This window comes from Sus scrofa, chromosome 15, assembly GCF_000003025.6.
Source record: "Sus scrofa isolate TJ Tabasco breed Duroc chromosome 15, Sscrofa11.1, whole genome shotgun sequence".
NCBI classification, from domain to species: Eukaryota; Metazoa; Chordata; class Mammalia; order Artiodactyla; family Suidae; genus Sus; species Sus scrofa.
In genome coordinates, this window is record NC_010457.5 from 138,048,095 (window position 1) to 138,071,395 (window position 23,301).

Genomic DNA, 23,301 nt, shown 5'->3' on the forward strand with positions numbered 1-23,301 from the left:
GATCCTGCCGGATGTCCCTCTGCAGAGTCCACACCTGCAGTTCAGCCTGGAGCTTTTGGGTCATCTGTGGACATGCGCAGAGCAGCAAAAACTGAGTCTTTGCACCCATTCTGGGATGAAGCTGAATCAGGAGACCCTTTTTGCCTTCTTGCTTCAGCTCTTGCTCTGTAAGTAGGAGTCCTTTTTGCGGCCTATTTAATGCTATGTTTTCTTGTATTTTTGTGGGCTTTTTTGGCTGCTGACTTTTGCTCTTTAAAATAACGCCCAGCCTGGTGCTGAAGAACTTGCTTGCTCCTGAGGGCAAGAGGCCAGACACGCCTTATAGGGAAAATAGAACACGTTAGAGAAGCTTTAGTTCAGGCCTGAGTTGTAGTGCTGTTGGCTGTGAGGTCAACACTAGCGAGCCAAGTGCGTGCATTAAATACCTTGTCTGTAAAGGAGAAATACACACGAAACAAAGTCATGTCTTGGTCGGTGGGTGAAGACGCTGGGACCAGGGCGGTAACTCTCGGACGTAACTTATGCAGATGATGAGACGGATTACGAGTGTTTGGCCCATATTATCAAAACATGTGCTAGGGTGGTTGAAGATGGAGAGCAAAGTTTTAGCTGTTGTTCAGCCACACACAACTTCTGGCACGTCCGGTCTTAGCCTCCAACTCTGCTCCGTTCCTACTTCGCATCCGTGGAGACTGCGGGGCACCCCAGCCCGCGTTGGGTCCCAATCTCATAACTAATTAGCTCTCGGGATTTTAAAGCTCCAGTTCTGAATGAAATCGAGTTCGGAGATGATGGTGGACGTGGATTTTTTTTTTGCTGGAGGGAACACCGCTCACGCACAGCAGCATTATACAGAGACCCGTCTGCCCCGCGCAGCCGACCTGGTTGGCGGCCGGCCCCACGCCGTCCCCCTTCGTCCCGGGCGGCGAACCTGCGGCAACCGCGGGAGTCCTCCACCGGGCTTCCCAGCTTCCCTTTCGGCGAGGCGAGGCCACGTGGCCCAACGCGGCCAATGAAACTTTACGTGCCGAAGGGGTTTCTGGGAAAGTTTGTGCGCTTTCCTATAAAAGGGGACAGATGCGGTTGGCACCAGGCCGCACCCCTTTCCCCTCCTTCCTGCTGGGATGCGGATGTGATGTCTGGTTCTGCAGAAGCCACTTGCAACCACGAAGAAACAAGCCTGAGGGCAACAGCTAATTTGGCGGGATGGTGGCTGGAAATAATAGAGCCTTGGCCTGCGAAGGCATCGCCGAGCAGCCAAACCTGCCTCCAGAGTTCTGATGTGAGAAAAGCCCCTGCCGCTGAGATGGTGACTTACTCACCGAAATCTGCCCCCTTTCTTTCTGGACACACAGCTGGACTATATTTCCGTCTGCCATTGCAGCGAGGTGCGGCTGCGGCACTGGGTTCGGGCCAGGGTGTGCCCCTCCGGGTCTGGCCCCTGGACGCCCCCAGATGACTTTCCAGCCTCTTTCTCCCTTCCGCGCTGAGGGCGCACATGACGACGAGGCCCAGGGGCCGCGGATGAGGGGGGCTGGTCCATGCATTCCCCGGGGGAGCAGCATGTCTGCTGACCAGAAACACCTGCCTTGGATGTTTGGCGAAGTCGGCTTCTATCGTGGGGGAGCCATCACCCGCTGCGAGGTCAGTTCTTGTGGGCAGGGGGGTGTTAACAGAGATGAGCTTTGTGTCGCCACCTGAGGGCGCTCGCTGCAGGCAGGGGCTTTCTGATGCGGCCCTTACGGCGCGCTTCTGGGGCTTCTGGGGGCGGGGTGGGGGTCAGAATCCCTTCCCTGCTGCTCTGGTCAAACTGGCTGGGGATCCTGCCTGCGGCCTCAGCCCTTCCCAGGCTGGCAGTCTGCTTTTCTGCTCCCCTGTAGTTGGCTGAGATGCTTTCTTCCTTGGGTAGTGGTGTGCTGCGGTCACCTGCCAGGCCCTGGCACCAGCCTGCCTGGCACACTGTGCCGCCTTGGCTAAGCCCTTCAACCACCCTGACCCCTCGTTGCAGCTGGATCCCTCCTCCCTGGGGCACAGGGAGCGCTTGCTCGAGGCTCAGCACCTTGGAAGCCCACAGTAAACATTCTTGGTGGCAGCATTATTATTAAACCTAGAGACAGAGGCTCAGAGAGGCCTCAGTGACCTTCTGCTCCGACGTGGTCTGCCCCTGAGAAGTTGGCCTGTCAGAGCAGGGGGGAGCGAATTTCAGGATGGAGATGACATGGACAGGGACACCAGGCAGGTCACTATCTGTGCCCCGCGGGTGAGGACGAGTGGTGGCTGAGATTCAGAGAGGGGAAGCTCATGTCCGAGGTCACAGAGCCCGGAACAGGCAGGATAAAGACAGGGGCTTGGAGCCTTAATCCCGTTCCGGGGTTCCTCTCCAGACCACGATGGGGCGGAGTGTCCTGCGTTCTGGGTGACTAGCAGCAGGAGGGCAGCGCCTGGAGGCAGGCGGTGGTGCACTGCCGCCCTGGAATAAAGTCCCAGGCCTAGCCTGGGGCAGACACACGGGACCGGCTCTGGGGGGAAGCGGCTCCGGAAGGTGAGCGGCTGTAAATAAACAGTGAGCTGGGGCTCGGCTGTGCGTTCTGGCTAATCACCCCTGCAAATCCAATCAGGGCCGCTTCCCTCCCTGAAACCAATGGGACAGAGGGCCGTACTGGCTGCGGCCCTGCCAGCGGGCGGTATATCTTTCTTCTCTTTAAAGAGCCAGCTTTTTTCAAAGGTTCTCAATAAAACGTTTATATATATCATGCAAGGTACAAATAAATATTTTAACGTGATTGGAAGAATGCAGAGAATTGTAAAAAGTTATGGAAGTTTTACTTCTGATTGGCTTGGACTCCATAAACGCGGGTTTGATGTACTGTAATTTATGGGCGTGCAAAGCCAGCTCTTTGGCATTGACGGCGGCTGTTAATGCCGTAATGATGTTTAAACGCTGACAAATGAACTGCCTGCGTGCACCTTCGACACGGAGACGGGAATCGTTAGGCTGAAGATCTGCTTTGTCCCTCTGTCCTTCTCATCTCTCGGCCGACGGCCCGGGTCCCGGTCCCGCACGGAGAGGGGAGCGCCACGGGGCCGCGGGGCTCCCTGGGGGCAAGGGGTGGGCACCCAGAGAGAGAGGAAGGCCGGGGCTGCTGCTTTTTCACACTTGCCACTCATTATGGGCTTTCTCATTAAAATAACAAGGACCATGTCAGCTAGAAATGCCAGCACATGTTTTTACTTTGCTCCGCGATGGAAACCACATGTGGAAGAGGTGGCTTCCTTTTTTCCCTCCAAAATGCAAAAGGGGGAGCGGTCCAGGGTCCACCTCATGGCGCAGCGCCTAGCGGAGGCTGGGAGCCCCTCGGCCTCCTTGACCGGGGTGAGGGCTGTGCTTCTCCAGGCGGCCTCTCGGCTCTGCCTGGGAGGCTGGCGGCACTGAGCTGCGCAGCGGGCCGCCTAAATCTAGTGCCTGATGGACCACATCTGGCTGCGGGTCTCCAGGTCCCCCGCGCTGGCGCGGGGCGCGTTCCCATGGCAGGCGTAACCCAAGCAGACCTGAGCGGTTATTTATAAACTCTCCCAAATGCCAAACGCCAGGAAGGACCCATTCCCCCAGTTCGCAGGAACATATTTTCAGCATAACTCATCACTTTGAAGATGGGTCCAAACTTTTGTTCACATTTATTGGAAGGAAGTTGTTTTTCAAAGCCCCAGTCAGCAGGTGGCACCGCGCCAGCGCCCAGCAGCTTCTCTCGCTGGCGGCTCCGTGGCCTCCCATCCCCTGCCCTCCACCCAGCTCTCCCCGCGTCCTGCGCCCACCGACCCAGTCTCACCTTCCCGGCACCCCGCGGCCCCCTCACAAAATCACCTTCCTGCTTCCCGCCCCCCAGCCTCCCTTCCCCGCACACCCAACCCCCACTCCGCCCCGCTGCAACCCCGCTACAATGTGCCTGCGGGTTAGACAGGACGCTTTCCCTTTGTAAGGGTTCTTCCTTTATTAATTTTTTTTTCTTTTAAAAAGGGAAAACCAGTTATTGGAAGTGGGGGAGGGCCCTCTCCTCTCCGAGATTCCTCAGGGTTTTCTGAGCCCTCCCAGACTCCCCCATCCTGCCCAGGCCGCTCTTTGGGGCTGGGTCCCCAGCAGACTTCCTCTGACGGAGTGTTCTCCCCTAGAAGCTCTGGCTGGAGCAGAATCCGGAGCCGCGGCTGAGGCTGGACAGCTGGTGTGGGTCCTTCACCCGGCCTGCTTGGCCCTGGTGGGCAGGCTTCGGAGGTGGGGGTAGTACCCCCTCCCCACTTCTCACCCCTCAACTGGGAAACAGGAATTCTAGGGCAGGTCCCAGGGCTCCTGGGGGAGGCCCCAGCCAAGTGGGGTCTCCCATGGCCTCTCTCCCACACCATGCTCTCCTTGCATGGCCAGCCTGGGCCCCATGAGCTCCAGACCCAGAGGTCCAGTCCTGTGTGGGACGGCTCCCCCCGAAGCCCAGCAAATGCCCCCACATCGTCCTGCCCTCAACAGAACTCATTTCTCCTTAACCTAAACTCCACTGATCCAACCAGAAGCCACAGTGGTCCCAGACCCCTCCCAGCGTCCCTGCCAGGTCACCAGATGTCTCCTGGGACTTATCCCCCTTCCCCACCCCCACCCCGTGCAGGCCCTCCTCACGCCTCTTCTGGACCAGTCTCAGCCTTGCAGGTCGGCTTCTCCGTGCCTCGTCTGTGAACCGGGGACATACCAGTATCCATCTCTCTGGGGGTGGCCGGCACTTCGTGCACCGCTGGTGAGAGGCCAGTCCTTTTTTTTCTTCAGCTTTGACAGTGGCCAGACACTGAAGTGCACAGAGTCTTTCTGTCTTGGTATGCCTCTAAACCTTTGAACCCAGATGGACTGAAAGCTAATATTTTGGATGGAACTGGGAAGACGGGTGGGAGCTTCCATTTTGCTTGGAAGGAAGCCGTGGAGGGCACTGGGCCCTGGTGTGGGAGATGGTGCTTGTGTTTGGGGGCTGCCTGATGGCCAGGGAAGGCTTGGGTTCTCCTCCTGGTGCCCTGCCTGGGGGTCCTGCAGCTGCTCACCACGGGGGGAGGGCGGTTTGGTTCTGCAGGTAGTGGCCTTGGTGTATCGAGGCCTGACCGCAGGTGCTAGGTTCTACCAGAACTGGCAGGGTTTGGCCCCTTCCTGCTGCCTTGTTCACTTTGTTTCCAATATTAGCAGTGGAACAGGAGGTCTGTTATAAAAACCCTTGCTGAGCCTCTGGTGCCTGGGAAGAAAGAGCCGCAGGGGAGCCAACTGACTTAAGCTGGTTGGCATCTAACTTCCTATAATGGGGGCCAGCCGCCTGCTCCCCTGCATTTCAGCTTGTTTGTCTAGAAGCAGCGGTTGCACTGGCTGGTCACGGGCACATTCTGGGCAGGGCTCCATGCCCACCGCAGAGCCTGCTGCTGCCCCCACGAACTCAGCTACTGACCTGTCAGTAACCCGGTGGGTCTGAGGGTCCTTCAGCCTCCCCGGCCTCCTGGTATCTGTGAACCCCAAGTAGCAGAGAAGGCCCCACAGCCGGCCTATGCGTCTGCAGTGGAGGGTTGCAGCTGGTGCCCAGACACACTGTTACCCGCTGTCCCACTGCCAGCCTCTCGTTGGGGGGTCTTTGGGCTCAGCCCCTGCGTGGCTGCCTGCAGAAGACCCCCTGCCTTCCCACGCCAGGGCCCGCCCCCTCTCCTGGCGGGCGCAGCGCCGGGCTCTCTGGTCCCCTTTCATCACTTTGGGGTCACTCCCTCACGTTCTCAGGTGGAAGCATTTAAGCCCAGTCCCAACAGCCACCCCGGATTCCCTACTCCAGCACCGTGCCCCCTGCACGTGGGGCCCACATGTAGAGTGAGGTGGGCTGAGACCGGCCCAGCTGCCAAGAATGTGCTGGGAAGCCACCCTGGGTGCGGGGGATGCCGCTGGAGGGGGCGCTGTGTGAGCCCGCAGGGTAAGGAGCATCTTCCTCCCGCCTGGAAATGCCAGAGGAGGCCCCCTCGGAGTGGGAGGGGTTGCTGCAGCTGCCAGATGCTGTGAAGCGCTGCAGAGACAAACAGGAGGTGACGGGAGGGGGTGGAGAGGAGGCACACTGCGTGGCCCCCCACCCTGGGCTGCGGAGTGGCCCCAGCTTGGTGGCCTTACTTTGGCCCAAATGAAGTCAGACTTGGTTTCCCCAGCTCCCACCTCCCAGGCTCAGAGACCCCTGAGATGCTCTTCCTGTGGGGCCCAGCAGCCCCCTGCCTCCCAGTACACCACGGAGGGACCACAGCCGACCTTGGGCTGTCCTTCCCCTGCCCGTTCTGCTTGGGTTTCTCTTGAAATTACTTTCGAAATATAGAACTTTGAAATACATTATATTCCCTTCCATCGGATCCCATAGTAACTCCAGAATCACCCTACAAGAGGCTCTTGGAGGTTCCAGGACTTTCCTGAGTCCGTGAGGTCTCGATGCCTTGGAGGGGTCAGAACCCGGTCTTCTCACCCTCACTGCCATTTTCTGCTTTTCCTGTTTGTGAGTGCCTCGGAGGTGGGGGCCTATGCCTTGTCTATTTCACAGAGCCTCCCTTTTTTATGGGTGGTTGCAGATTTGGGGAGAGATGGCAGGGGTTTGGGGTGTGAAAATCAGCTGAGCCGGGGCAGGGAGGCTGGGGCGGGGGTGCTCTTCTTGGACAACCAGCTAGTCCAAGCTCAGGACCGAGAGGTGTACCCCTGTCCTTGGCTCGAGGGGTACCCTGGGCGTTTACTGCATGAAGGGAGGGTGGATGGGGGAATGAAAGTTTGAATGGGTGTGGAAGGTTCGTGCTCAGCAAGAGCCTGCGCTGGGTGGGAGCCTGCGGGATCTCTGTGCCTCCCCCCCGGCCCCTTTGGGGGGAGCATGAGTTCAGGCTGGGGAGATGAATGCGCAGTGCCTCAGGAGGGTGACACATACATGCACCACCAGTTGCTCATTCTGGCCCCTCCCATGCTGGTGGCCCAGTGGCTGCCTGTCCATCACTGACACCTCGTACTTGAACCCACCACTCCTGCTTTGTGCCCTGATATCCAAGGAAAACCAGCCAGCTACTACCATCCCAGTTTTAAGGAACCTTCTAGATCCCCCTGCAGGCTCCTGCCGCACTTGTCTGCAAATGGGCAGGTCTGTGGTCCAGCTTGTCCATCTCTGCCAGCTCCTTGGTCTGACTGTCCTGGGCTTCTGTTCCTCCATGGCTTCTTGCCCTGCTGCTCTGGTGAGGCATGAAGAGGCTGGTGATCAGTTCTTCATGGCTAACTTCCTGTCTGTACACGAAGACTTCCAGCTTGTGATGGGGTAAAGCCAGGAAGCCATGACTCAGGCAGTAAAACCTGATTGGAAGCCATGAGCTCTTTCTCCTTGAGGAGCAATTTCAGTCAATGCATCACCCCAAACGGATTGGGTCATTCTGAGTTATGGTACAATGAAAATCATTCCTGCCAAGAAGGAAATGCCGATGAAAGGCGAGGTGACTTGCATCAGCTCCCCATGACCCTGGCAGAAGTGAGATTCCTCTCCCTGCACCTGGAAAGCCTGTGACACAGGTGCCAGCCACAGGGAGCTCTGGACCCCAGCGTGTCCCCTGAGATGATGCAACATCCGGTTCCTCCAACCTCACCTTCCAGGACCCCCTTCCCATCACCTGGACACCTCTGCCCTCTTCTTTACTTCCAAGCTCCAGGCAGGCTGCCCTTAGCCTAGCATCACTTGGCTAGAAATTGCACAATTTCCATGTTAAGACCAGATTTGAAAAGCCATTTGATTTAACTTTCAATGTTACTTGGGTTCCTAGAGTGGTGTCTGTGATGGGATGACAGCAGGGAAGCAGGTTCTGGGTCCTCCTCTTTTTTTACAAGAATATAGAAACATAACTTTCTTTCTTTTACAAATAGTTAACTCCTGGTGATGCCAGAAGGGCACTCGCTGGGTTGACCTCTGCGTCTTGTTCTCTTCATTCCTGAGGAGGGTACTTTGGAGGAGAAGCTATGGGACGTGCTCTCGAAACTGTAAAAACGCTGCTGATCAAACACCATTGCTGTAACCAAGGTATTGGAGAGAACTCTTGTCTGGCGATGGCACTTCAATGGAAACTAACCTCTCTGGTGTTTTGGAAACCCCAAAAAGGCAAAATTCTAGCATTGTGAAAGATTTGAGAGACAGCCACCTCTTGTTGGCAGCTCTGTTTCCTCCCACTGTTATTTTTGGCATTTCTTCATGCCCCTCTATTTCTCTTTCAGAAATTGCAATGATGGAAAAGTCTCACTGACAAGATTGCGGGGCAGGGGCCTGGGAATGGGATGAGAAAGATACCTTATGATGCAGGAGCCCATTTTCCCTAAGCACACTTTTTTTTTTCATCATTAAACTAGGGATGAATGAATCTGGATGATAGAGTTTGCTTTATAATGTTTAAAATAGTATAGTGTTAAGATATATTTTATGCCTCTGATGAAATCTGATGAATCAGAAAACATGAAAACCATCTAGATACAAAATGTCTGAGAATGTTGGTTGAAGTATAACAAATATAATAGACACCACTCAGTAAATGTAGCTTTTATAAGGTCCAAATGGAAAAGGGAAAGGAAGCCAAAAACACATGGGAACAGATACTGTGGTGGTGCTGGTGGGGGGGGGGAAGGCATGGGAATGACAAAAATGAGAATTGGGGTTACTTTGTGTGCCTTTTTAATTACTGATTTTTTGTTTGTTTGTTTTAATGGCTGAGCAGACAGGAAATGAATCTTTGAGCTCATAAGAAACTGGAGGTTAGAACTGAGGTTCTCACACAGGCGTTAATCCTGCTTCTTTAAAGAGCTACACTTTTAGTGAAAAGGTGGACCTGAAAAAAATTCAGCTGTTGGCATGGGGAGATGACAGGCCTGCCAACCTTGGTTGGATTCTGAAGAGAAATAATGATAGCTTTGGAGGTTTGTAATCATGGCTGTCCTTAAGAGTATCTGGGCTTTGAATTTATACTATCTGTGCGACATGGAGCCCCAATCTGAGAGAGCAGGCTAAAATCAGCCTTGGGCTGGCAATACCCTTGTAGTACCCAGCAGGAGAAAACACTTATGGGCACAGAGAAATTCACAGTTTAAACCCCAATGAAGATAAAGGGCCAATCCAAGGAGAAAATTAAACTGAGTATGTTTGGAGACAGAACAGACAGTTGGGTTAAATCCCTAAGAGCTTCAGGAAACAATGGTATCAAATAGATATTATAAATAGCCCAGATTAAAGACACAATGAAAATTTTTTAAAAATGGGAAAAAACAAGCCACCAACAAAGGAAAACAAAAGACAAGGTTTAAAAGACAAAAATGAACTTCTAGGAATGAAAAAAATAGAGAATGAAATTTAACAAAATCTGGAATGGTTAGGTTAAAAAGCAGATTAGACACAACCGAAGAGAGAATTAGTACAGTGGAAGATCACTCTGAGCAGCAAGAGGGGCAGCCGGCGCGGAGAGGAAGAGACGGCAGCAAGAGGGGCAGGTGGCGCGGAGAGGAAGAGACGGCAGCAAGATGGGCAGAAACGGAGAACAGGCTAAAAGGTTCAAATACACACACACACAACAGGGGTTCCACATGGAGCGAATGAAGAGAAGAGAAGTGAATCAACACCCAAAGAGATGGTGGCTGAAATTTTTCCAAAACTGAGGATAGTCCTGAACCTCTGAGTCAGGGAAAATGTAATTCTAAGAAGAATAGATAAAAGGAAATTTACATCTGGATATATAGCAGTAAGCACTGTAAGAACACCAAAGACAAAGAGGATACTTTAAAAGTAGCCAGAAATAAAAGATTACCTAAAAAGTAATGTCAATTAATGTGGCTGCTGCTTCTCAACAGTAACCAGAAGACAGTGAAATTATATCTTCAAAGTGTTGAGAGAAAATATAAATCTCTACATAATTAAGCTTTCATACAGGAATTGGGAAGAAATTGGAGTTCCCGTTGTGGCTCAGGAACCCGACATAGTGTGGTTGAGGACACAGGTTCCATCCCTGGCCTCGCTCAGTAGGTTAAGGATCCGGCTTTGCTACAAACTGCAGCATAGGTCGAAGATGCAGTTCGGATCTGGTTTTGCTGTGGCTGTGGTGTAGGCTGGCAGCTGCAGCTTGGATTCGACACCTCACCTGGGAACTTACGTATGCCATAGGTACGGCTGTAAAAAAGAAAAAAAAAGAAAAAAAAAAAAGCGTTAGGAAGAAATGATGAAAAACAAAGGCTTAGAGAATTTGTCACCAGCAGAGTCTCACTGAAAGAACTTCTAGGGATGGACTTTAGCAAGGAGATCATTGAAGGAAGGAGTGAGCCGTCAGCAGAGTGGCGAGGAAATAAATTTGTCCATATGGATAAACCTAAACAAGATTGATAATGTAAGCAATGGTAACATTTAACTTATTTTAAGTGTGTAAAAACATGTAGGATCTGAAATTCTAGATTAAGTGATGTGTAAGGTGGGAGGAGGATAATCCAAAGATTCTAAAGTCCTTGAATGACCCCATGAACAGCTGGAGGAACTGTAGGCTTTGTCAGGTCAGGTACACAAGTAGTAGTTTGTTTGTTTTTCTGTTTTAGCAGATGGAGGTTCCCAGGCTGGGGGTTGAGGCAGAGCTGCAGCTGCCAGCCATAGCCACAGCCACTGGGGATCTGAGCCAGGTCTGGAACCTGCCCCACAGCTCATAGCAATGCCAGATCCCAGACCCACTGAGCAAGGCCAGGAATCGAACTTGAATGCTCATGGATACTAGTCAGATTCATTTCTGTTGCACCACGACAGGAACTCCTTTTTGTTTTTTGTTTTTTAAAGTTGTAATTCTAATCACGACACTAAGAGAACAGAAGTAGAATTTGTAACTTTCAAAACAGTAAAGAAAAAATGAAAAAAAAAAAACAAAACAACAACAACCCTCTCATCTAGTCCTATAAGACAAGGGTCAGCAAACTTTTCTGTAAAAGAGACAGATGGTGAATATTTTTGATTTTGTGGGCCTTGTGGTATCTGTTTCAACTACTCATTCAACTACCAATCTGTAGCCTTTCTTAAAGGAGTCCAGTTTCTGTGGTGTAATTCATCATGAAGCCATGTTTAACCACCACCAGAACAACTGGTTCACTTTACAGCTAGGCTTGTGGGGACAGATGTCAGCAATCTACCCAACGTAAGTATTACCAGGTTGAGGAGTCGGGGGCTTCTCGGCATCAGGAAGGCGGAAGTTGGAGTTCTAAAGCCCACTGGGTTCTCGCCACCCACTCCTGCTTCCAGTCTGCCCGCTTCCAGCTTCCTGCCAGGTTACTTCACTTTCAAGGGGCCTGCCCGAACACATCTGAGCTCACCTACTCTGATGTGACATAAACTCTAGGCAGGTTATCAGATCCCTGCTTTTTTCTTCATTGTAAAAATAAGCAAAATAATTATTCCATTTTTCTTGTTACAGAGTTCATGCTCATTATGTTCAGTGCAGAAATGTTGGAAAATAAGGAAGAAAATGAAAACCCCCTTTGATACCCACTAGTAATGCTTGTTATAGCTGCCCTCTCCCCACCCCCCACCATATCGTATTATAAAATATAGTCTGTTTATTGTTTATATATTGTAATGCATGTAGTATTATATATTTTATTTATTCTCTCTGTATTAATACATAAATATCTGTGCATATCTATAAATATATGGATACTTGTTAAAATTAGAATTTTATGAATATACACTTTTCCAACTTTTCCTCCCTAAATAATATAATGTGAACCTTTCTTTGACTCTTGAAAATACATTTGGTTGCCCTCTGGTGGTCCACTGACCTCAACGTGGAAGAAGGAACTTGTTGATTTAACATATTTATTTTGGCAGCTTACAAAACTCTTTAATTTTTCAGTTAGAAAATTGTATCATTTGCAAATAATAGTAATTGCTACCTCCTTTCTCATATACTATCTATTTCTTTTTCTTTTCTAACTGCATTGGCTTGCAATTCCAGAACCATATTAATAATAACAGTGGAAGTAGCTTGTTTTATTTTTTATCACAGTGGAAATAGCCATGGTATTTTAACATTAATCAAGACATTGGCTGTTGGGTTAAATGAAAAAAAGTTTTAATTTTTCTCCTCTTGCAAGTTGAATGGCAGCATATATCTCAGTGTTTTGGGCAGATTCTATTTCTTCCTGGTTGGGTTTTGGTTATTAAGCTCCATCCAATCTCAGGTCCTGTTCAAAGCTCCCTCCATGCTTCATCCTGAGATCTGAATGCCTTGAAGTGAGGAGGGGACCTGGCCTGGCTTTTTACTCTGTGATCCACTCTCCGTTCCTCCTTGGAGTGTCCATGGAGCAGCTTGAACGCTGTGCTTTCGGGACAGTGGGAGAAGGGACAGCAAGGTGCAGGTGTTGCTTGCCTACCTAGAGATCTGACTGCAGCCTACCCTTTAGGTCATGTCTGTATCATGGGCTTACATTAGTCGTTGGTATCCCATGGGGCAAGTGAACAAATGTTGGCTTTTTTTACCTTGCTGGGTATTTGAGAGTTCTTAGGCATCCTCTGGGCTGCTATGCTATGTGCTTGGTTCTCTGACATGGGAGTGCAATTCTGGCTCTTAGTAGGATTGCTGAATTTAGCAAATGAAAATATAGAACGCTCAGTTAAATTTGAATTTCAGACACATACTAATTTTTTAGGGTAAGTATATCCCAAATATTCCATGGGGCATACTTATAGTAAAAACAAATATTTGTTGTTTACCTAAAATTCAAATTTAGCTGTGTCCTATATTTTCTCTGGCAACCCTGCCTCTTTCACCCCGCTCCCCCTCAACCAGCAAACCTCTCTGGGGGGTCCTTGATGGCTCTTGGGGCTTCACATTCTTGCTGCCCGCTCCACTCCACCCATTTCACTCAGGGCCAGCTCTCTCCAGGCTGTTTCCCCTTCTCAGATATGAACAGACCACAGCCTCACAGTCTAAGAGCAGTCAAACCAGATGATAAGATGCAGTCTTCGCTGCTTCAGGTAACCCCGGTTTTGGAGTGTGTGTGTGTACACATAAAAGGAAGAATGCCTATTGAATTTTATCAAAACCCTTTTTGGCCTCTATAGAGTTGATCATATGGTTTTTATCCTTTTACCAATAGACATGATTTATACCCATAGATGTCTTATATTGCATTCCTGGAATAATCTCTACTTGGTAGTAGGTTATTTTCTTTCTCTCTGAACCCCTGGGCTCCCTTTCATAGTGCTTTACATGGGAATTCAGTGTGTACGTTCGGAAGAGAAATATGGAGAATTATGCTTGCTTCTAAAATGGGCAGTAAACATTTCTGCTTATTTTAATTTTAATGTGGTGCCAAGTTCTGAAAGACTCTAACACAGGAGTTATGTGTGATTCGAAATTTGAAATAACTTTCTAGTAAGACCATCTGCACGAGTTCTTTCGGAGGTGAGATTTTGCCTTTTTTGTCTTTCTATTTCATTGTTCTTCACGGCTCTGCACAAACCCCCTGAGAGAGGACAGCCTCCTTCCTCAGGCTCTGTGCCTGGGGGGGACCTTGGGCAACTCCCATTCCTGCTTTGCTCCCCACCCCTGCCGTCGCCGCCCGGGGTTGCTACAGGGCTCCAAGCACAGTGGTGTGTTCCTTCTCTCCTCCAGATGAAGGCGGTGACAGTCCTGGTGACAGCACCCTGAGCTGGGTGGCCTGAGGGTGGCCTTGGGGGAGGATGGGTGAGGGGGTGTCAGGAAGCCCTCTGAGCTGCAAAGCTAACTGCGCTTTTGCCGGGGCAGCAGTGATAAGACGACAGCGTGTTCTGTCCTCTGCCTGCTCTCCCCTGTTGATTTTTAGTTGGTTCTGAACCCTGGAGGGAAACAATAGTGTGTGTTTAAGCCCCAGATTTTACCAGTTGTCTCCCTTTTATGGAACCAGTGTTGGCAATTTGTTATTTTAGAGAAGTTTCTGTTTGAGGTTCTTTTTTCTTAAGACAGTAGCGTGAAGCTATTATAAAAGTATTATAACATTTGTTCATATTTAAAAGTCGCCACTCTACCTTTTATGATAGATTTCAGTGGTGTGTAGGCTTTTCTTTATTTTCTTAATAATTAGGATTGTTAATAGTTTACTCATTGTTTTCATCTTTTCAGAGAAACAACTGTTGCACTTATGGGTCAAATTCAGTTATTCTCTTTAGTGACTCATTATTTCTGGTTTTCCATCTTAATTGTTTCTTTTCATATGTTTTCCTTAAGAATATATTGATGGCCACTTACAAGCCCCTGGTTTGGAGACTACCTCCTAGTTATTTAACATTTATCTGGAAGAATTTAGGAAATAATTAAATCAGAGCATGCATATACAATGCTTATCGCTGTGCTTGGAACATTCTATAGATAGTAGCTGTTAATAAAAATGGCACTGGAGTTCCTGTTGTGGCTCAGTGGTTAACGAATCTGACTAGGAACCATGAGGTTGCGGGTCCAATCCCTGGCCTTGCTCAGTGGGTTAAGGATCTGGCGTTGCTGTGAGCTGTGGTGTAGGTCGATCCTGAGTTGCTGTGGCTCTGGCATAGGCCAGCGGCTACAGCTCCAATTAGACCCCTAGCCTGGGAATCTCCATATGCCGTGGGAGTGGCCCTAGAAAATGCAAAAAGACAAATAAATACATAAATAAATAAATAGTAAAAATGGCACTGTTGGTGGGAATGTAAGCCAGTACAACCACTATGGAGAACAGTATGGAGGTACCTTAGAAAACTATACATAGAACTACCATATGACCCAGCAATCCCACTCCTGGGCATTTACCCAGACAAAACTTTCCTTAAAAAAGACACTTGCACCTGCATGTTCGTTACAGCACTATTCACAATAGCCAAGACATGGAAACAACCCAAATGTCCATCGACAGATGATTGGATTAGGAAGATGTGATATATATACACAATGGACTACTACTCAGCCATAAAAAAGAACAAAATAATGCCATTGGCAGCAACATGGATGGAACTAGAGACTCTCATCCTGAGTGAAGTAAGTCAGAAAGAGAAAGACAAATACCATATTATATCACTTATATCTGGAGTCTAATATATGGCACAAATGAACCTTTCCAAAGAAGAGAGACTCATGGACTTGGAGAATAGACTTGTGGTCGCCAAGGGGGAGGGGGAGGGGGAGGGAGTGGGATAAACTGGGAGCATAGATGCAGACTGTTGCCTTTGGAATGCATTAGCAATGAGATCCTGCTGTGTAGCACTGAAAACTATTTCTAGTCACTTATGATGGAGCATGATCATGTGAGAAAAAAGAGTGTATACATGTATGTGTGACTGGGTCACCATCCTGTACAGTAGGAAAAAAAAGTAAAAAAAATGGCAATAAGAACAAATAAAATTTTAAGACTTGGATTATTTTCTGAATACAGTCCTGGCTACATGCATATACTCTGATATGTGGTATTATTATTATAATTATTTTTTTGAAAATAGTCTGCATTTGTGATGGCTGTTTCTTCTTTAATCAAATATTTAATTAGTTTTTCTATCAATCAACTACGTATTTTGTGTACATACATATTATTTTGAAGTGGTTGGATTTGGGGGTATTAAATTTTTTTGTTTGTAATTCTATAAGTCATTGTTTGATAATCCGACCTGCATCATCTCCTTCCCCTCCAATTTCGTAATTGTTGCAAAATACACGTAATGTAGAATTATGTACAGTTCAATGGTATTAAATTCAGTCATATCATTGTGTGACCATCACTACCGTTCTTTGCCAGAACTCTTTTCACCTTATAAAACTGAAATTCTATTCTCACTGAACAACAACTCCTCATCCCCCTGCCCTCCAGCAACCATGATTCTACACTCTGCATCTATGATTTTGGCTATCTTATTTAAGTAGAATCATATGGTATTTGTCTTTTTGTGATTGGTTTATTTCACTTAGCGTGGTGTCCTCAAGATTCATTCATGCTGTAGCATAGGTCAGAGTTTCCTTCATTTTTAAGGCTAAATAATACTCCATTGTATGTATGTATCCCACTTGGTTTATTCTTCCACCAATGGACATGAGTTTCTTCCATGTTTTAGATATTGTGAATAATGCTGCTATGAACATGGGTATACAAGTATCTCTTTGAAACCCTACTATCAGTTCTTTTGGGTATATACTTGAAAGTGTGAATTTGCTGGATCCTATAGTAAATCCATTTTTACTTTTTTCAGTAACTGCCATGTTGTTTTCCTCAGTGGCTGTATTAATTTACCTGCCTACCAATCGTGCACAAGGGTTCCAGTTTCTCTACATCTTCACCAGTTTGCTATTTTCTGTTTTTGTGGTCGTAGTCATCTTAGTGGACGTGAGTGTTATGTCACTGTAGTCTGATTTGCATTTCCCTAATGATTAGTGATGTTGAACAGCATTTCATGTGGGTTTTTTCTATATCTGAAAAAAAGTGTCATTGGGATTTTGATGAGGATTGCCCTGAGTCTGTAGATTGCTTTGGGTAGTACTGGTGTCTTAACACTATTGTCTTCCAATCCATGAACATGGGATGCGTTTTCATCTGTTTATATCTTCTTTGATTTCTTTCAGCAATGCTTTCCAGTTTTCATTATATATGTAAAGGCCTTTTGTCCCCTAAGTTAGTTCTTAAGTATTTTATTCTTTTTATTACTATTGCAAATGAAATTACTTTCTTAATTTCTTTTTTAGATTGTTCATTGTAAGTGTATAGAAATACAGTTGACTTGCTTGCTGACTTTGTTTCCTGCTACTCTGCTGAGTTCATTTATTAATTTCAGCAGATTTGTGTGTGCGTGTGTGTCATCTTTAGAGCTTTCTACATTTAAGATTATATTATCTGTGAAAAGAGATAGTTTTATTTTTTCCTTTTTAGTTTGCATATCCTTTATTTCTTTTTCTTGTCCAATTGCTCTGGTTAGAATTTCTAGTACTGTGTTGAATAGAAGTGATGAAAGTGGGTATCCTTGCCTGGTCACTCATCTTAGAGGAAAAGCTTTCAGTCTTTTATCATTGAATATGTTGTTCACTGTGGGGTTTTGCTATACGGATTTTTTTATGCGGAGATAGAGTTTCCTTTTATTGCTAGTTTGTTGAGTGTTTTTATCATAAAGAGGTGTTGAATTTTGTCAAATGCTTTCACTGGGTCACTTGAAATGATCATGTGTTTTTTCATTTATTCTGTTAATATGGACTATTATATTGATCAATTTGCTCAATGCAACTATCCTTGTATTCCAGGAATAAATCCCACTTGGTCACAGTGTATAAATCTTTTAATATGCTACTGAATTCAGTTTGCTGATATTTTGTTGAGGGTTTTTACATCAATTTTTATAAAGGATATTGGTGTGTAATTCTCCTTTCTTGTAGTGGCTTTGTCTGGATTTTGTATCAGGGTAATGGGCTTCCTGTGTCATTCCCTTTTAAATCAACCAAAGTATTATTCATTGTTTGGTATATGGTACATTTTTTGTGACTATTTCATGAGTTTGAAAAAAAATATGTATTTCGTGTTTAAAAGATGCAAGTCTTAATACATCTATTAAAACAGCTGTCTTATTTATATCATTTACGTCCTCAAGATCCTCACTGAAGATTTGGTTTTCACTGTAAGATCCTTGTTAATATCTTCCACAATCATGTTTTGCCAGTTTCTCATGTTATGAAGAGTTTACATTTTAGATATTTTAATGTTGTATTATTTGGCACTGAAATATTCATAGTCGTGTCTTTATTTTGCATTCTAAGAGTCATCAGTTATAATCATATATGATATGTTTGGTTCTTCCTCTGACATCTGATTATATTTTTTATGAATGAACTTACAATTTATCGATATATTTAGAAGTTATGCAGTGCATTCTATTTCATAATCTTATTTTAAAAATAACTTGTTTTTTAATTACAGAAGGAGTGCATGTTTAGTGTAGTAATTAGAAAATACAATTAATTGAAAATAAGAAAATATAATTCATCCATAGCCCCTTGAACCACTACTAACTCTGTTATTTTTTTCTTGAAGTTTTTCATGTCTATATAATATACATCTTTATGTGCAAGACTAAAATTTCACTGCAACATGGTTTTGTATTCTTTGTTTTTCATTAAATGTGTAGAGAATTACACATTTAGGTCCTTTAGCTCCTAAATTAAACCTAAATTAACTCCCCATGAAAACAATTCTTGATCATCAAGACTTTGAGTTATTAAGCCTTTTTCTACAGCATAATTTTTTTATTACTCAATGAATTTATTACATTTGTCTACAGCATAATTTTTAATGCAACCTAATATTCTGCCTTATATGTGGACTCTCCTTTTCTGGTCGTCTTGACTTTAGTTTGATGCCTGTTTGTGGTTACTGATTTCCGTCTTCAGAACACGCTTTCCTGTACTGCTGGTTCTGCAGTGCCTCACTGCTTCCTTTGGCCACAACACAGATGACCACAGGGATGGTCAGAAACCTTCTGGGCTTCCTTAATCCTACCTCCCAGCTCGAGCTCGAGGGGGAGAGATGTCTGATCTGAGGACCAGGGAGGCCATCGCCTCTTTTTTTAATGACTTTTATTGACCATCACCTACTGAGGAGGGTCTCGCGGGATCCCAGAGCCCACCCATCTGCTTCAGCCCCTCTGTGCAGGTTCAGACTCTGCGCTGACAGACGTCAGCAGAGCTGGGGCAGGATGCATGGGAGGCCAGGCAGGCCTGGGGTCAGCCTTGGGTTCTGAGGGGAGGGGACGGCTTGGTCAGGATCCCGAAGCAATCCGTGTGTTCAAGGCAAGGGCAGCAGAAGGAGTCTCAGGTGGACGGGGGCTCACACGACTAAACACGGAAACACCGTCTCTGAAACATTTCTCAAAGACACCAACCAACTGGAAGGAAAGTTAGGCAGTAGTAGACTAGCAGCCAGCAGTGCTGCCAGGTAACAGAGTCTGGGTCACATCGCGGTAGAACACATGGTGAAGTGAGCGAGAGGGCAAACGTTCAAGGTTTGTGTGATAAACATCCTTCCAGAACAACAGCTAAAGCTGCGAGCAGAGGAAAGAATAAGTGGGCCAAATTCCGTATGGTGGGCATAGAAGAGAGTCAAGGGAGCGTCTGATTTTTGTAGTTAAAAAAGTAAGCGTGTCAACAGCTATCTGCTTGGTAGATGTTAAAGCAGGATGCATAGTTTTTAAAGAATAATAACTAATCCAGATGATGAGACAGCAAAGAGAAGACCTAGAAAACACAAAAAGGAGACAGGATACAAAATGTAGAGACTATCAGTCACCTGATTACGAGAAACGTAAACCACCTAAAATTCTCCTTAAAATGAGTATTGAGTTAAGTGCTAAAATTCTGCTATTTATGGACATGCTTCTCATAGACACGCTTCGGTGTTTCCCTTTTTTTTTTCTTGTCAGGGCCGCACCCTTGGCGTATGAAAGTTCCCAGGCTAGGGGTCCAGTCGGAGCTGCAGCTGCCGGCCTTACTCCACAGTCACAGCCAGGCCAGGTCCAAGCCTTGTCTGCTCATGGCAACGCTGGATCCTTAATCCACTGAGCAAGACCAGGGATTGAACACGAGTCCCCGTGAATACGAGTTGGGTTTGTTAACTCGTCCCATTTGCTGAGCCACAATGGGAACTCTGGCGTTTTGTCCTTTTAAAGCGTTGCTGCCTTTTGCTTGTTGGCATTTTGTCTATTTAAAGTTCATAAATGCAGATCTTGTAGACTCCACTGTTCGTTTTTCAGATTGTCCTTGCTTGAATTTTAATATCAGAGTTCTATTGGCCTTATAAAGTAAAACATAGATGAAAATGCTGAGAGAGAAAATGCTTTTTTCAGAGATTATTAAGAAATACTTCATAAAATCATTACACAATTGTTCGTAGTTATGCTCTTTCTATATTCCTTTTGTGTTCCTATATTTCTGTTTTCTCTCTCTCATCTAGCTGGACATTTATTTTACAATTCTGCTTTTTCTTGACCTTCTATTGTATATTTCTCTTCTCTTTACTTTTGTGGACAATCTTCTATTGTATATTGCCTTCTCTTTACTCTCTTTGAGTTTGTCCTATAAAAAATCTAGGAGTTCCCACTCTGGCACGGTGGATTAAGAATCCGACTGCACCAGCTTGGGTCACTGTAGAGGTGTGGGTTCAATCCCCAGCCTGGTGCAGTGGGTTAAAGGATCAGGCACTGCTGCAGCAGCAGCTCAGATTCAATCCCTGGCCCAGGAACTGCCATGTGCTATGAGTGCAGCCATTAAAAAGAAAAAATCTGGAGTTTCTGTCATGGCTCAGGGGTTAATGAACCTGACTAGTATCCATGAGGATGTGGGTTCGATCCCTGGCCTCATTCACTGGGTTAAGGATCTGGCGTTGCCATGAGCTGTGGTATAGGTTGCAGACGTGGCTTGGATTCTGTGTTGCTGTGGCTGTGGTGTAGGCCAGCAGCTGTAGCTCTGATTCGACCCCCTATCCTGGGAACCTCCACATGCCATGGGTGCGGCTCTAAAAAGACAAAAGACAAAAAAAGAAAAAGAAAAAATCTAACTCAGTTGGACAGCTAGTTTATTATTTTTTAATCTGTCGTTTCCATAAATGTCCATTAGAGAACCACTTTAGCTGCATCCCAGCTAAGTGTATTTTCATTATTGTTTAATTCTAAGTGTATAAGCTTCCAAAATGATTTATGCTTTGACATGAGATTTTTTTTTCTAAACATGTGGACCTCAAAGAAATATCTGTTTCTCACTCAAAATCATTTGTTCCAAAAATACAGTCTCTGCATAGTGACAGTTCTTAAAATTTTCTGAAGCTTGCTTGCGGCCCACAGTATGGTCTAAAAATTTTTTTTGGTAAAAGTTTAACATACACATTATTTTTACACCCACGCACATACACACATATACGTATGTATGCATTCTTTTTAAAAATATTCTTTTCCATGATGGTTCATCAGAGGATACTGAATATAGTTCCCTGTGCTGTACAGTTTATCCATCTGTATGTAGTAGCTCACATCTAACCCCAACCTCCCACTCCATCCTTCTCCCAGCCCCTACCCCTTGGCAACCACTCCCCTTGTCTGTGAGTCTGTTTCTGCTTCACAGATAGGTTCACTTGTAACATTTTGGATTCCACATATAAGTGATATCATATGGTATTTGTCTTTCTCTTTCTGACTGATTTCACTTAGTATGAGAATCCCCAGGTCCATCCGTCTTGCTGTAAGTGGCATTATTTCATTCTTTTTTTATGGCTGAGTAGTATTCCAGTGTGTGTGTGTGTGTGTATACACCACATATTTTTTATCTATTCATCGTTTGATAGACATTTACGTTGTTTCCATGTGTTGGCTGTTGTAATGTACACTTATTTTAGAATAAATGTATCCTCTTTACTGCTGTAGGCTGACTTCTGTGTTATGGCCATTAAATCAGCCATGTTAATTATGTTCTGACCTATGTTTGGTAAACATTTTTTTGTGCTTGGCCTATTAATTGAGATGGTGGTAATACTCCCATAATTGTAGATTTGTCGAAATTTGTTTCAGGTTTTGAAGGCTTTATTGTCCAGTTTACACAAGTTTATAACTGCTGTCTTTGTGGGGAACCCAGACATCTTACCATTCTGCTGGGACAGTATCTGTCCACGACAATGGATTTGGTCTCGGTCAGCTTTGTGCGGTGTGACTATGGCTTCTGGACGTCTTCGGGTTTCTATTTGCCCTGAGTGTCCCCTTCCAGGCTTTCTGCATTCGCAGGTGCCCACGCTCAGCCTGCCGAGGGGACGCTGACCTGGTTTTCTGGGCTTGGAACGCTGTCCTCCTCCGCCCCCTGGTTCATCACCAGGCAGCCTTCCTTCAGCTCAAGCCACCTCCCCCAGGGACACCAGCCTGGGTAGGAAGTCTCCTTTCGTGTAGCGGAGAGCGGGAGACGGCAGAGGTGGGAGAGTGGCCCCGGATGGAAACGCGGGAGTGGATTAAGACCACTGGAGTGAAAGGACAGAGCCTTTAGTTTCAGTCGAGCATAAATTAGACCCGTGCCATGTGTAATTGGTAACAGGCACAGGAGAGACATGCATCGTGGCGGTGTAACAGGATGGGGGCTGGTAGGTTTGATTCTAGATGATTCTAGGGGACACAGAGAGACTCTGGGGTCTCACGGTGGGGGCTGAGGCTCTCGTTGGTTGCTTTGTGAGTGGTGATTGAAGATGGAGCCAGGAGGCGCTGAAAGCCGCGAGCGCGGGAAGGAGGTGGGCCCAGGGCATCAGGTCCGGCCTTTGGAGGTCAGGAGGCTGGAACCTGCACAGGGACCCTCTGGTGGCACGGGTGGGGCCTGGGGCCATGTCTTGGCGCTTGGGGCACGTTGACTCAAGCCTTTGCTCTCAGTGAGAGGCTGGCTGGTAGCCAAAGAGGAGCTGAGAATAACTTCTTGACGCTGTGGAAATTGACAGAGGCCACCCCGGTGAGACAGAGGCCGTCTACGCAGACCAGCTGGAGCAAGGGAGTTGGCCACCACCCGCTGTATTTGGCGGAGACTTGCAGGCAGGCTGGGAGTGGGGATGAGGGTCCAGGAGTGCGGGGAAGCCAAAGGTGGCTCGCTAGGGACCTGGGAATAGACTTGGCTTTGCTGGACAGTCCTGAGTTGGAAGTAGGAGCAAAACGAGGGCAAAAAGATTGAGCAGTCTCTGATCCTGGCCATGCTGGGTGGACTCCAGCTGTGGCTGCCTGGGCTGGTTGCTGCGGGGCTTGTGGGTCAGTTCTTGTGTCACATGTGATCTGGCCATTGTCCATTTGTGTATTCAGTCTCTCAATATGCCTTTTTTTTTTGGACATGTAAAATCTGGCTCATTGCCAGAGTTTCCTGTCATCTTGATTTTTCCATCATTTAGGTACAGAATTCTTTGTGGGAGGGAGTGACATTTATACGTTGGTTCCCCAGAAGCCCTTGTTCCATCTGCCCGATGACCCTGGGAGATGAGGTGGGGTGAAGGTCCCCCCACCTGTAGGGAAGGGAATGGTGCCGCAGTGAATTACGGCTTTGGCAGAGGCTGGACGCCTGCGCTGGGCTGCAGGTCCTTCCTACTCTGGCTTTCCCTCCCACCTTTCCCAGGGCACAGGGGGAACAAAGACTTGCCCTGATGCCAGCAGATCTGTCAGGAACAGCAGGTTCAGGTGGCACATGCTCAGAGAAGGTCCTTCAGAAAGGTTTGATAGGGTCTTTGCTTACAAACAGGCGGCACCCAAGGGCGGTATTGCATTG